Below are 14,439 nucleotides of genomic sequence, written 5' to 3' on the forward strand. Positions count from 1 at the left end.
TGCGAGGCCCTTGCTAAATTCTGTGCACAGACTTTGAGATCTATACTTTAGACTGTATCTAAACCTGCTCCAACATGGACTGACATTCTGGCCTACTTTCAGCCGATGCGACTTGTCTGTCGCTGAACAGTCGCTTTTTATGTATTCAGCACCTATGTATAATGTTGTAAAAATGCTCTAGAAGCTAAAGTCGCAGAAATGTCACACATATTTGCCCTGCAACTTTCTGTGCGACAAATTCAGACAGGAAAAATCAGTATAAATCCTTAGAAAATTATCCCCCAGTGTCTCCATCTGCTGGCGGTATTGAATAAGCATTGCTGCACTGATGGGGTATGCATTAGACGAAAAAAAAGAAGAAAAAGAAGAATAATACGCCCAGAAAAGAGGCGAAAAGGAGAAAAACGTAAAAAAACGTGAAAAAAAAGTAAGAGGAAGAGAAGGGAAAAAAAGGTGGAAATGGGTTTAAAAGTGATTTCGGCGGAGAAATATATATAGATATATATATATATATATATATATATATATATATATATATATACGCGCACACACACACATATATATAAACGTATTCTCCGTTGAGATATTGCAGCCGCTGCTGTGTCCAGGCCCAGGAGCCTTAGCACTGTGCTGTGATGTCACTCAATACCACTGACATCACTAGGTGTAAACAACATCTCTCCTTTGCTGTGTATGTGACTATGGAGCTGTTTGGTGATGTCGTCTATTATGGCCTTCATAGAAGCAACAGGAGATTGTTGCATCCATCTAGAACCCTCAGAACTACAGTGCTATGATGTCACTCACTTCCACAGGCCTTGCAGAGTGTAAACAACAACAACCCAGCTTTGTTGTGTATGTAACCATAGGGATTTGTGATGTCACCTAGAACCTTCACAGCAGCGACAGCTTTATGAGGAGCATCAGCACTGCTCTGCCTGAGCAGAACCATCACCGCCATAGGTTGTCAAATAACCCGGATTTAACCCACACAGGTAAGTCCAATGGGGTGCAGGCATGTCCTCTATGCTTACAGCTTCCCGTGGGTGTTGGTTTGATACCGTTTGGGGACAGCCAAGGAGGCATCTGCAGGCAACAAATGTAGGTGTGTGCTTGTGTGTGTGTTTCCTATGCAGATCCTAAGCCCAGTGTCACATGCAAGTAGGAGGAGTAAGAAGGGTTCCTGGCAAATCCGGGTTATGGATTGCATTTAAAAAGGCCCCGTGGGAGTGCAATGGGCCCCTGTCTTGCTGCTTAGCAATAATGGTATGGGTTTAGGTTCTGCTGTGTGTACTGGTGGTTGACTGCCCCCCAGCCCAGAGTGTGCATGGAAAATTGTCTGGCAGCCTCCCTGACAGCAAGCAGTGATAGTGCCCATGAAGGGCACCTTGTTGGGCCCGCCCCTTTCACGGTTATCGCTTCTCGGCCTTTTGGCTAAGATCAAGTGTAGTATCTGTTCTTATCAGTTTAATATCTGATACGTCCCCTATCTGGGGACCATATATTAAATGGATTTTTGAGAACGGGGGCCGATTTCGAAGCTTGCTTCCGTCGCCCTATGCATTGACCCGATATGGCAGTATCTTCGGGTACAGTGCACCACCCCCTTACAGGGTTAAAAAGAAAGATTCCTACTTTCATTGCTACCTGCTTGCTGGCTAGCCAGCTAGCCAGCCCTGTGGGCCTTGCTGCTGCTGCAGCCAAAAAACAAAAGGTGGTGCTGCTGCTGCTTCTGCTGCTTCTGCTTCTGCTTGTGTCTGGCCGCTGTTGGAGCGTCCAGGCACAGGACTTCTGCTGCTGCTGACTAAATGGCCTCCTTAATTGGATCATTTGAGTAGCCAGCACACCTGTGCAGGTAGGGCATGACATGATAGGCAGCTGCCTTGATAGCGGGTGGGTGCTGAATGTTCCTAATTGACAAAATAAGATTAATGCTTATGAAGAAATATAAAATCTCATCCCTTCCCCAATATCGCGCCACACCCCTACCCCTTAATTCCCTGGTTGAACTTGATGGACATATGTCTTTTTTCGACCGTACTAACTATGTAACTATGTAACATAACATGGGGGGGGGGGGGGGGGGGTCTCCTGGCTGTTCACACAGGTGTGTCATTGCTGTACATTGACCATGCATTGCTTCTGTGGTATTGCAAAGGCAAAGACAAATGCTTCCAGCCATCCATTGCACTAATGGATTGGTCATCAGCTGGCTGTCTATGTCCCGCATCAATATAGACCAAAGTACAGAGGGTTAGGCTATGCTATTGTGCACCTACCTGATGCATCAGAAGGTGCGAGGCCCTTGCTAAATTCTGTGCACAGACTTTGAGATCTATACTTTAGACTGTATCTAAACCTAATCCAACATGGACTGACATTCTGGCCTACTTTCAGCCGATGCGACTTGTCTGTCGCTGAACAGTCGCTTTTTATGTATTCAGCACCTATGTATAATGTTGTAAAAATGCTCTAGAAGCTAAAGTCGCAGAAATGTCACACATATTTGGCCTGCAACTTTCTGTGCGACAAATTCAGACAGGAAAAATCAGTATAAATCCTTAGAAAATTATCCCCCAGTGTCTCCATCTGCTGGCGGTATTGAATAAGCATTGCTGCACTGATGGGGTATGCATTAGACGAAAAAAAAGAAGAAAAAGAAGAATAATACGCCCAGAAAAGAGGCGAAAAGGAGAAAAACGTAAAAAAACGTGAAAAAAAAGTAAGAGGAAGAGAAGGGAAAAAAAGGTGGAAATGGGTTTAAAAGTGATTTCGGCGGAGAAATATATATATATTGTTACGCCGAGCGCTCCGGGTCCCCGCTCCTCCCCGGAGCGCTCGCTTCACTCTCCCCGCGGCAGCGCTCCGGTCACGTCCTCTGACCCGGGGCGCTGCGATTCCGCTGCCAGCCGGGATGCGATTCGCGATGCGGGTAGCGCCCGCTCGCGATGCGCACCCCGGCTCCCCTACCTGACTCGCTCTCCGTCTGTTCTGTCCCGGCGCGCGCGGCCCCGCTCCCTAGGGCGCGCGCGCGCCGGGTCTCTGCGATTTAAAGGGCCACTGCGCCGCTGATTGGCGCAGTGGTTCCAATTAGTGGTTACACCTGTGCACTTCCCTATATCACCTCACTTCCCCTTCACTCCCTCGCCGGATCTTGTTGCCTTAGTGCCAGTGAAAGCGTTCCTTGTGTGTTCCTTGCCTGTGTTTCCAGACCTTCTGCCGTTGCCCCTGACTACGATCCTTGCTGCCTGCCCCGACCTTCTGCTACGTCCGACCTTGCTTCTGTCTACTCCCTTGTACCGCGCCTATCTTCAGCAGCCAGAGAGGTGAGCCGTTGCTAGTGGATACGACCTGGTCACTACCGCCGCAGCAAGACCATCCCGCTTTGCGGCGGGCTCTGGTGAAAACCAGTAGTGGCTTAGAACCGGTCCACTAGCACGGTCCACGCCAATCCCTCTCTGGCACAGAGGATCCACTACCTGCCAGCCGGCATCGTGACAGTAGATCCGGCCATGGATCCCGCTGAAGTTCCTCTGCCAGTTGTCGCTGACCTCACCACGGTGGTCGCCCAGCAGTCACAACAGATAGCGCAACAAGGCCAACAGCTGTCTCAACTGACCGTTATGCTACAACAGTTACTACCACAGCTTCAGCAGTCATCTCCTCCGCCAGCTCCTGCACCTCCTCCGCAGCGAGTGGCCGCTCCTGGGATACGCTTATCCTTGCCGGATAAATTTGATGGGGACTCTAAGTTTTGCCGTGGCTTTCTTTCCCAATGTTCCCTGCATCTGGAGATGATGTCGGACCTGTTTCCCACTGAAAGGTCTAAGGTGGCTTTCGTAGTCAGCCTTCTGTCCGGAAAAGCCCTGTCATGGGCCACACCGCTCTGGGACCGCAATGACCCCGTCACTGCCTCTGTACACTCCTTCTTCTCGGAAATCCGAAGTGTCTTTGAGGAACCTGCCCGAGCCTCTTCTGCTGAGACTGCCCTGTTGAACCTGGTCCAGGGTAATTCTTCCGTTGGCGAGTATGCCGTACAATTCCGTACTCTTGCTTCAGAATTGTCCTGGAATAATGAGGCCCTCTGCGCGACCTTCAAAAAAGGCCTATCCAGCAACATTAAAGATGTTCTGGCCGCACGAGAAATTCCTGCTAATCTACATGAACTTATTCACCTAGCCACTCGCATTGACATGCGTTTTTCCGAAAGGCGTCAGGAACTCCGCCAAGATATGGACTCTGTTCGCACGAGGCGTTTCTTCTCCTCGGCTCCTCTCTCCTCTGGTCCCCTGCAATCTGTTCCTGTGCCTCCCGCCGTGGAGGCTATGCAGGTCGACCGGTCTCGCCTGACACCTCAAGAGAGGACACGACGCCGTATGGAGAACCTCTGCCTGTACTGTGCTAGTACCGAACACTTCCTGAGAGATTGTCCTATCCGTCCTCCCCGCCTGGAAAGACGTACGCTGACTCCGCACAAAGGTGAGACAGTCCTTGATGTCTACTCAGCTTCTCCACGTCTTACTGTGCCTGTGCGGATGTCTGCCTCTGCCTTCTCCTTCTCTACAGTGGCCTTCTTGGACTCTGGATCTGCAGGAAATTTTATTTTGGCCTCTCTCGTCAACAGGTTCAACATCCCGGTGACCAGTCTCGCCAGACCCCTCTACATCAATTGTGTAAATAATGAAAGATTGGACTGTACCATACGTTTCCGCACGGAGCCCCTTCTTATGAGCATCGGATCTCATCATATGAGGATTGAACTTTTGGTCCTCCCCAATTGCACCTCGGAAATTCTCCTTGGACTTCCCTGGCTTCAACTTCATTCCTCTACCCTGGATTGGTCCACTGGGGAGATCAAGAGTTGGGGGTCCTCTTGTTCCAAGAACTGTCTAAAACCGGTTCCCAGTAACCCTTGCCGTAACTCTGTGGTTCCTCCAGTAACCGGTCTCCCTAAGGCCTATATGGACTTCGCGGATGTTTTCTGCAAAAAACAAGCTGAGACTCTACCTCCTCACAGGCCTTATGATTGCCCTATCGACCTCCTCCCGGGCACTACTCCACCCCGGGGCAGAATTTATCCTCTCTCTGCCCCAGAGACTCTTGCCATGTCCGAATACGTCCAGGAGAATCTAAAAAAGGGCTTTATCCGTAAATCCTCCTCTCCTGCCGGAGCCGGATTTTTCTTTGTGTCCAAAAAGGATGGCTCCCTACGTCCTTGCATTGACTACCGCGGTCTTAATAAAATCACGGGTTAAGAACCGCTACCCCTTACCCCTCATCTCTGAACTCTTTGATCGCCTCCAAGGTGCCCACATCTTCACTAAATTGGACTTAAGAGGCGCCTATAACCTCATCCGCATCAGAGAGGGGGACGAGTGGAAAACGGCATTTAACACCAGAGATGGACACTTTGAGTATCTGGTCATGCCCTTTGGACTGTGCAACGCCCCTGCCGTCTTCCAAGACTTTGTCAATGAAATTTTTCGTGATCTGTTATACTCCTGTGTTGTTGTATATCTGGACGATATCCTAATTTTTTCTGCCAATCTAGAAGAACACCGCCAGCATGTCCGTATGGTTCTTCAGAGACTTCGTGACAACCAACTCTATGCCAAAATTGAGAAATGTCTGTTTGAATGCCAATCTCTTCCTTTTCTAGGATATTTGGTCTCTGGCCAGGGACTACAGATGGATCCAGACAAGCTCTCTGCCGTCTTAGATTGGCCACGCCCCTCCGGACTCCGTGCTATCCAACGCTTTTTGGGGTTCGCCAATTATTACAGGCAATTTATTCCACATTTTTCTACCATTGTGGCTCCTATCGTGGCTTTAACCAAAAAAAATGCTGATCCCAAGTCCTGGTCTCCTCAAGCAGAAGACGCCTTTAAACGACTCAAGTCTGCCTTTTCTTCGGCTCCCGTCCTCTCCAGACCTGACCCTTCCAAACCCTTCCTATTGGAGGTTGATGCCTCCTCAGTGGGAGCTGGAGCTGTTCTTCTACAAAAAAATTCTTCCGGGCATGCTGTCACTTGTGGTTTTTTCTCTAGGACCTTCTCTCCAGCGGAGAGGAACTACTCCATCGGGGATCGAGAGCTTCTAGCCATTAAATTAGCACTTGAGGAATGGAGGCATCTGCTGGAGGGATCAAGTTCTCCTGTTATTATCTACACCGACCACAAGAACCTCTCCTACCTCCAGTCTGCCCAACGGCTGAATCCTCGCCAGGCCCGGTGGTCTCTGTTCTTTGCCCGATTTAATTTTGAGATTCACTTTCGTCCTGCCGATAAGAACATTAGGGCCGATGCTCTCTCTCGTTCCTCGGATGCCTCAGAAGTTGAACTCTCTCCGCAACACATCATTCCACCTGACTGCCTGATCTCCACTTCTCCTGCCTCCATCAGGCAGACTCCTCCAGGAAAGACCTTTGTTTCTCCTCGCCAACGCCTCGGAATCCTCAAATGGGGTCACTCCTCCCATCTCGCAGGTCATGCGGGTATCAAGAAATCTGTGCAACTCATCTCCCGCTTCTATTGGTGGCCGACTCTGGAGACGGATGTTGTGGACTTTGTGCGAGCCTGCACTATCTGTGCCCGGGATAAGACTCCTCGCCAGAAGCCCGCTGGTTTTCTTCATCCTCTGCCTGTCCCCGAACAGCCTTGGTCTCTGATTGGTATGGATTTTATTACTGATTTACCCCCTTCCCGTGGCAACACTGTTATTTGGGTGGTCGTTGATCGATTCTCCAAAATGGCACATTTCATCCCTCTTCCTGGTCTTCCTTCTGCGCCTCAGTTGGCTAAACAATTTTTTGTACACATTTTTCGTCTTCACGGATTGCCTACGCAGATTGTCTCGGATAGAGGCGTCCAATTCGTGTCTAAATTCTGGAGGGCTCTCTGTAAACAACTCAAGATTAAATTAAATTTTTCTTCTGCATATCATCCCCAGTCCAATGGACAAGTAGAAAGGATTAACCAGATCTTGGGTGATTATTTGCGACATTTTGTTTCCTCCCGCCAGGATGACTGGGCAGATCTCCTCCCATGGGCCGAATTCTCGTATAACTTCAGGGTCTCTGAGTCTTCCTCCAAATCCCCATTTTTCGTGGTGTACGGCCGTCACCCTCTTCCCCCCCTCCCTACTCCCTTGCCCTCTGGTCTGCCCGCTGTGGATGAAATTTCTCGTGACCTTTCCATCATATGGAGAGAGACCCAAAATTCTCTCTTACAGGCTTCATCACGCATGAAGAAGTTCGCGGATAAGAAAAGAAGAGCTCCCCCCGTTTTTTCCCCTGGAGACAAGGTATGGCTCTCCGCTAAATATGTCCGCTTCCGTGTCCCTAGCTACAAGTTGGGACCACGCTATCTTGGTCCTTTCAAAATTTTGTGTCAAATTAATCCTGTCTCTTATAAACTTCTTCTTCCTCCCTCTCTTCGTATCCCTAATGCCTTTCACGTCTCTCTTCTCAAACCACTCATCCTCAACCGTTTTTCTCCCAAGTCTGTTCCTCCCACTCCTGTTTCCGGCTCCTCGGACATCTTCTCGGTCAAAGAAATTTTAGCTGCCAAAAAGGTCAGAGGGAGAAATTTTTTTTTTTAGTGGACTGGGAGGGTTGTGGTCCTGAAGAGAGATCCTGGGAACCTGAGGACAACATCCTAGACAAAAGTCTGCTCCTCAGGTTCTCAGGCTCTAAGAAGAGGGGGAGACCCAAGGGGGGGGGTACTGTTACGCCGAGCGCTCCGGGTCCCCGCTCCTCCCCGGAGCGCTCGCTTCACTCTCCCCGCGGCAGCGCTCCGGTCACGTCCTCTGACCCGGGGCGCTGCGATTCCGCTGCCAGCCGGGATGCGATTCGCGATGCGGGTAGCGCCCGCTCGCGATGCGCACCCCGGCTCCCCTACCTGACTCGCTCTCCGTCTGTTCTGTCCCGGCGCGCGCGGCCCCGCTCCCTAGGGCGCGCGCGCGCCGGGTCTCTGCGATTTAAAGGGCCACTGCGCCGCTGATTGGCGCAGTGGTTCCAATTAGTGGTTACACCTGTGCACTTCCCTATATCACCTCACTTCCCCTTCACTCCCTCGCCGGATCTTGTTGCCTTAGTGCCAGTGAAAGCGTTCCTTGTGTGTTCCTTGCCTGTGTTTCCAGACCTTCTGCCGTTGCCCCTGACTACGATCCTTGCTGCCTGCCCCGACCTTCTGCTACGTCCGACCTTGCTTCTGTCTACTCCCTTGTACCGCGCCTATCTTCAGCAGCCAGAGAGGTGAGCCGTTGCTAGTGGATACGACCTGGTCACTACCGCCGCAGCAAGACCATCCCGCTTTGCGGCGGGCTCTGGTGAAAACCAGTAGTGGCTTAGAACCGGTCCACTAGCACGGTCCACGCCAATCCCTCTCTGGCACAGAGGATCCACTACCTGCCAGCCGGCATCGTGACATATATATATATATATATATATATATATATATACGCGCACACACACACATATATATAAACGTATTCTCCGTTGAGATATTGCAGCCGCTGCTGTGTCCAGGCCCAGGAGCCTTAGCACTGTGCTGTGATGTCACTCAATACCACTGACATCACTAGGTGTAAACAACATCTCTCCTTTGCTGTGTATGTGACTATGGAGCTGTTTGGTGATGTCGTCTATTATGGCCTTCATAGAAGCAACAGGAGATTGTTGCATCCATCTAGAACCCTCAGAACTACAGTGCTATGATGTCACTCACTTCCACAGGCCTTGCAGAGTGTAAACAACAACAACCCAGCTTTGTTGTGTATGTAACCATAGGGATTTGTGATGTCACCTAGAACCTTCACAGCAGCGACAGCTTTATGAGGAGCATCAGCACTGCTCTGCCTGAGCAGAACCATCACCGCCATAGGTTGTCAAATAACCCGGATTTAACCCACACAGGTAAGTCCAATGGGGTGCAGGCATGTCCTCTATGCTTACAGCTTCCCGTGGGTGTTGGTTTGATACCGTTTGGGGACAGCCAAGGAGGCATCTGCAGGCAACAAAGGTAGGTGTGTGCTTGTGTGTGTGTTTCCTATGCAGATCCTAAGCCCAGTGTCACATGCAAGTAGGAGGAGTAAGAAGGGTTCCTGGCAAATCCGGGTTATGGATTGCATTTAAAAAGGCCCCGTGGGAGTGCAATGGGCCCCTGTCTTGCTGCTTAGCAATAATGGTATGGGTTTAGGTTCTGCTGTGTGTACTGGTGGTTGACTGCCCCCCAGCCCAGAGTGTGCATGGAAAATTGTCTGGCAGCCTCCCTGACAGCAAGCAGTGATAGTGCCCATGAAGGGCACCTTGTTGGGCCCGCCCCTTTCACGGTTATCGCTTCTCGGCCTTTTGGCTAAGATCAAGTGTAGTATCTGTTCTTATCAGTTTAATATCTGATACGTCCCCTATCTGGGGACCATATATTAAATGGATTTTTGAGAACGGGGGCCGATTTCGAAGCTTGCTTCCGTCGCCCTATGCATTGACCCGATATGGCAGTATCTTCGGGTACAGTGCACCACCCCCTTACAGGGTTAAAAAGAAAGATTCCTACTTTCATTGCTACCTGCTTGCTGGCTAGCCAGCTAGCCAGCCCTGTGGGCCTTGCTGCTGCTGCAGCCAAAAAACAAAAGGTGGTGCTGCTGCTGCTTCTGCTGCTTCTGCTTGTGTCTGGCCGCTGTTGGAGCGTCCAGGCACAGGACTTCTGCTGCTGCTGACTAAATGGCCTCCTTAATTGGATCATTTGAGTAGCCAGCACACCTGTGCAGGTAGGGCATGACATGATAGGCAGCTGCCTTGATAGCGGGTGGGTGCTGAATGTTCCTAATTGACAAAATAAGATTAATGCTTATGAAGAAATATAAAATCTCATCCCTTCCCCAATATCGCGCCACATCCCTACCCCTTAATTCCCTGGTTGAACTTGATGGACATATGTCTTTTTTCGACCGTACTAACTATGTAATTATGTAACATAACATGGGGGGGGGGGGGGGGTCTCCTGGCTGTTCACACAGGTGTGTCATTGCTGTACATTGACCATGCATTGCTTCTGTGGTATTGCAAAGGCAAAGACAAATGCTTCCAGCCATCCATTGCACTAATGGATTGGTCATCAGCTGGCTGTCTATGTCCCGCATCAATATAGACCAAAGTACAGAGGGTTAGGCTATGCTATTGTGCACCTACCTGATGCATCAGAAGGTGCGAGGCCCTTGCTAAATTCTGTGCACAGACTTTGAGATCTATACTTTAGACTGTATCTAAACCTGCTCCAACATGGACTGACATTCTGGCCTACTTTCAGCCGATGCGACTTGTCTGTCGCTGAACAGTCGCTTTTTATGTATTCAGCACCTATGTATAATGTTGTAAAAATGCTCTAGAAGCTAAAGTCGCAGAAATGTCACACATATTTGGCCTGCAACTTTCTGTGCGACAAATTCAGACAGGAAAAATCAGTATAAATCCTTAGAAAATTATCCCCCAGTGTCTCCATCTGCTGGCGGTATTGAATAAGCATTGCTGCACTGATGGGGTATGCATTAGACGAAAAAAAAGAAGAAAAAGAAGAATAATACGCCCAGAAAAGAGGCGAAAAGGAGAAAAACGTAAAAAAACGTGAAAAAAAAGTAAGAGGAAGAGAAGGGAAAAAAAGGTGGAAATGGGTTTAAAAGTGATTTCGGCGGAGAAATATATATATATATATATATATATATATATATATATATATATACGCGCACACACACACATATATATAAACGTATTCTCCGTTGAGATATTGCAGCCGCTGCTGTGTCCAGGCCCAGGAGCCTTAGCACTGTGCTGTGATGTCACTCAATACCACTGACATCACTAGGTGTAAACAACATCTCTCCTTTGCTGTGTATGTGACTATGGAGCTGTTTGGTGATGTCGTCTATTATGGCCTTCATAGAAGCAACAGGAGATTGTTGCATCCATCTAGAACCCTCAGAACTACAGTGCTATGATGTCACTCACTTCCACAGGCCTTGCAGAGTGTAAACAACAACAACCCAGCTTTGTTGTGTATGTAACCATAGGGATTTGTGATGTCACCTAGAACCTTCACAGCAGCGACAGCTTTATGAGGAGCATCAGCACTGCTCTGCCTGAGCAGAACCATCACCGCCATAGGTTGTCAAATAACCCGGATTTAACCCACACAGGTAAGTCCAATGGGGTGCAGGCATGTCCTCTATGCTTACAGCTTCCCGTGGGTGTTGGTTTGATACCGTTTGGGGACAGCCAAGGAGGCATCTGCAGGCAACAAAGGTAGGTGTGTGCTTGTGTGTGTGTTTCCTATGCAGATCCTAAGCCCAGTGTCACATGCAAGTAGGAGGAGTAAGAAGGGTTCCTGGCAAATCCGGGTTATGGATTGCATTTAAAAAGGCCCCGTGGGAGTGCAATGGGCCCCTGTCTTGCTGCTTAGCAATAATGGTATGGGTTTAGGTTCTGCTGTGTGTACTGGTGGTTGACTGCCCCCCAGCCCAGAGTGTGCATGGAAAATTGTCTGGCAGCCTCCCTGACAGCAAGCAGTGATAGTGCCCATGAAGGGCACCTTGTTGGGCCCGCCCCTTTCACGGTTATCGCTTCTCGGCCTTTTGGCTAAGATCAAGTGTAGTATCTGTTCTTATCAGTTTAATATCTGATACGTCCCCTATCTGGGGACCATATATTAAATGGATTTTTGAGAACGGGGGCCGATTTCGAAGCTTGCTTCCGTCGCCCTATGCATTGACCCGATATGGCAGTATCTTCGGGTACAGTGCACCACCCCCTTACAGGGTTAAAAAGAAAGATTCCTACTTTCATTGCTACCTGCTTGCTGGCTAGCCAGCTAGCCAGCCCTGTGGGCCTTGCTGCTGCTGCAGCCAAAAAACAAAAGGTGGTGCTGCTGCTGCTTCTGCTGCTTCTGCTTCTGCTTGTGTCTGGCCGCTGTTGGAGCGTCCAGGCACAGGACTTCTGCTGCTGCTGACTAAATGGCCTCCTTAATTGGATCATTTGAGTAGCCAGCACACCTGTGCAGGTAGGGCATGACATGATAGGCAGCTGCCTTGATAGCGGGTGGGTGCTGAATGTTCCTAATTGACAAAATAAGATTAATGCTTATGAAGAAATATAAAATCTCATCCCTTCCCCAATATCGCGCCACACCCCTACCCCTTAATTCCCTGGTTGAATTTGATGGACATATGTCTTTTTTCGACCGTACTAACTATGTAACTATGTAACATAACATGGGGGGGGGGGGGGTCTCCTGGCTGTTCACACAGGTGTGTCATTGCTGTACATTGACCATGCATTGCTTCTGTGGTATTGCAAAGGCAAAGACAAATGCTTCCAGCCATCCATTGCACTAATGGATTGGTCATCAGCTGGCTGTCTATGTCCCGCATCAATATAGACCAAAGTACAGAGGGTTAGGCTATGCTATTGTGCACCTACCTGATGCATCAGAAGGTGCGAGGCCCTTGCTAAATTCTGTGCACAGACTTTGAGATCTATACTTTAGACTGTATCTAAACCTGCTCCAACATGGACTGACATTCTGGCCTACTTTCAGCCGATGCGACTTGTCTGTCGCTGAACAGTCGCTTTTTATGTATTCAGCACCTATGTATAATGTTGTAAAAATGCTCTAGAAGCTAAAGTCGCAGAAATGTCACACATATTTGGCCTGCAACTTTCTGTGCGACAAATTCAGACAGGAAAAATCAGTATAAATCCTTAGAAAATTATCCCCCAGTGTCTCCATCTGCTGGCGGTATTGAATAAGCATTGCTGCACTGATGGGGTATGCATTAGACGAAAAAAAAGAAGAAAAAGAAGAATAATACGCCCAGAAAAGAGGCGAAAAGGAGAAAAACGTAAAAAAACGTGAAAAAAAAGTAAGAGGAAGAGAAGGGAAAAAAAGGTGGAAATGGGTTTAAAAGTGATTTCGGCGGAGAAATATATATATATATATATATATATATATATATATATATATATATATATACGCGCACACACACACATATATATAAACGTATTCTCCGTTGAGATATTGCAGCCGCTGCTGTGTCCAGGCCCAGGAGCCTTAGCACTGTGCTGTGATGTCACTCAATACCACTGACATCACTAGGTGTAAACAACATCTCTCCTTTGCTGTGTATGTGACTATGGAGCTGTTTGGTGATGTCGTCTATTATGGCCTTCATAGAAGCAACAGGAGATTGTTGCATCCATCTAGAACCCTCAGAACTACAGTGCTATGATGTCACTCACTTCCACAGGCCTTGCAGAGTGTAAACAACAACAACCCAGCTTTGTTGTGTATGTAACCATAGGGATTTGTGATGTCACCTAGAACCTTCACAGCAGCGACAGCTTTATGAGGAGCATCAGCACTGCTCTGCCTGAGCAGAACCATCACCGCCATAGGTTGTCAAATAACCCGGATTTAACCCACACAGGTAAGTCCAATGGGGTGCAGGCATGTCCTCTATGCTTACAGCTTCCCGTGGGTGTTGGTTTGATACCGTTTGGGGACAGCCAAGGAGGCATCTGCAGGCAACAAAGGTAGGTGTGTGCTTGTGTGTGTGTTTCCTATGCAGATCCTAAGCCCAGTGTCACATGCAAGTAGGAGGAGTAAGAAGGGTTCCTGGCAAATCCGGGTTATGGATTGCATTTAAAAAGGCCCCGTGGGAGTGCAATGGGCCCCTGTCTTGCTGCTTAGCAATAATGGTATGGGTTTAGGTTCTGCTGTGTGTACTGGTGGTTGACTGCCCCCCAGCCCAGAGTGTGCATGGAAAATTGTCTGGCAGCCTCCCTGACAGCAAGCAGTGATAGTGCCCATGAAGGGCACCTTGTTGGGCCCGCCCCTTTCACGGTTATCGCTTCTCGGCCTTTTGGCTAAGATCAAGTGTAGTATCTGTTCTTATCAGTTTAATATCTGATACGTCCCCTATCTGGGGACCATATATTAAATGGATTTTTGAGAACGGGGGCCGATTTCGAAGCTTGCTTCCGTCGCCCTATGCATTGACCCGATATGGCAGTATCTTCGGGTACAGTGCACCACCCCCTTACAGGGTTAAAAAGAAAGATTCCTACTTTCATTGCTACCTGCTTGCTGGCTAGCCAGCTAGCCAGCCCTGTGGGCCTTGCTGCTGCTGCAGCCAAAAAACAAAAGGTGGTGCTGCTGCTGCTTCTGCTGCTTCTGCTTCTGCTTGTGTCTGGCCGCTGTTGGAGCGTCCAGGCACAGGACTTCTGCTGCTGCTGACTAAATGGCCTCCTTAATTGGATCATTTGAGTAGCCAGCACACCTGTGCAGGTAGGGCATGACATGATAGGCAGCTGCCTTGATAGCGGGTGGGTGCTGAATGTTCCTAATTGACAAAATAAGATTAATGCTTATGAAGAAATATAAAATCTCA

General features: G+C 48.9%; 4 non-coding genes across 4 annotated transcripts; all 4 read left to right on the forward strand.

Moving 5' to 3' along the window:
• Positions 1-1,414: 1,414 nt before the first annotated feature.
• Positions 1,415-1,605, forward strand: LOC130320851 (U2 spliceosomal RNA). The gene has a single exon (XR_008866674.1). It is a non-coding gene; the product is annotated as a U2 spliceosomal RNA (small nuclear RNA).
• Positions 1,606-9,333: 7,728 nt separating this feature from the next.
• LOC130320852 (U2 spliceosomal RNA) lies at positions 9,334-9,524 on the forward strand. Its single transcript, XR_008866675.1, has one exon. It is a non-coding gene; the product is annotated as a U2 spliceosomal RNA (small nuclear RNA).
• A 2,085-nt stretch (positions 9,525-11,609) lies between these two features.
• LOC130320854 (U2 spliceosomal RNA) lies at positions 11,610-11,800 on the forward strand. Its single transcript, XR_008866677.1, has one exon. It is a non-coding gene; the product is annotated as a U2 spliceosomal RNA (small nuclear RNA).
• Positions 11,801-13,895: 2,095 nt separating this feature from the next.
• On the forward strand, positions 13,896-14,086 carry LOC130320855 (U2 spliceosomal RNA). The gene has a single exon (XR_008866678.1). It is a non-coding gene; the product is annotated as a U2 spliceosomal RNA (small nuclear RNA).
• The last annotated feature ends 353 nt before the right edge of the window (positions 14,087-14,439 follow it).

Source organism: Hyla sarda, unplaced genomic scaffold (assembly GCF_029499605.1).
Source record: "Hyla sarda isolate aHylSar1 unplaced genomic scaffold, aHylSar1.hap1 scaffold_222, whole genome shotgun sequence".
In the NCBI taxonomy this organism is placed as follows: Eukaryota; Metazoa; Chordata; class Amphibia; order Anura; family Hylidae; genus Hyla; species Hyla sarda.